A 1043-nucleotide genomic window follows, 5' to 3' on the forward strand; every position below is an offset into this window, starting at 1 on the left:
AACAGAGTATCTATACAGGAGACCTATTTTGGGTTGCCTGAAAGGCACAACCCAAATATGGACATTTTCTCTTCTGAAAACCCATTTGCAGAAAAGATTCTCTTTTGGGTCTCGTTGTTGGAGAAGATGCCAAATAGGTATTGAACTTTTTGCCTGTAGCGCTACCCAAATGACGAATATGTCTTGTATTTTGGGTGTTGTTGTTGGAGATAGCCTAAGAGTGTCTCAACACCCAAAATACAAGACCCATTCCACGTTTAGGTAGCGCTACAGGCAAATGGTTCAATACTCATTTTTGGTCTTCTCCAGCAACAAGACCCAAAAGAGAACCCTTTCTGCAAATGGGTCTCTAGGAGAGAGGATACCCAGATTTGGGTTATACCTCTCCTGACACCAAAAATGAGTCTTCCATATACGTACTCTGTTGGAGGCTATGAGTATGCTGTTGGAGACTATTTTGGGGATAGGTATCCTGTTGGAGACAGCCAAATGGGACTACGGTGAGTTGGCTACCTACCCTGTATGACTGTGCCGCTGCTAGACTATGACCCTGTTTGGAGCTACTTCTTGCCCAATTATGATGGAGAAAAGCGAGCAAACGTCTCCAAACGATGCAAAGTTAGACACCTAAATGGGACTATGGTGAGTTGGCTACCTGCCCTATACGACTGTGCCGCCACTACCCCAGCCATTTTTTCCGTGACGGACGAAACCGTGAGGAAAAATACCCAAATCCGTCAGGAAAGACGTTCCATTACGGTTACCACCAGGGACAAACTGACAGGGAAAGTCCACCTTCCCTGACTGTTTACTGTCAGGAAATGGTTCCTGCCGATTGCTTCCTTCAGGAGAGAGTTCCTCCGTCGGTTTTTCTACTTCCGTCATGAGAGAATTTCCCTGACAGTTGGACACCATCAGGAAAGGTTCAAACTTTTCCTATCAGGAAAGGTCAATTTTTCCCCGTCAGTTGCATCACCGTCAGGGAAGATTCAAGCTTTCTATGTCAGTCACCCACCGTCAGGGAAACCTTATTTTTATTATCC

The sequence above is a fragment of the Miscanthus floridulus genome, chromosome 17 (assembly GCF_019320115.1).
Source record: "Miscanthus floridulus cultivar M001 chromosome 17, ASM1932011v1, whole genome shotgun sequence".
Taxonomy (NCBI): domain Eukaryota; kingdom Viridiplantae; phylum Streptophyta; class Magnoliopsida; order Poales; family Poaceae; genus Miscanthus; species Miscanthus floridulus.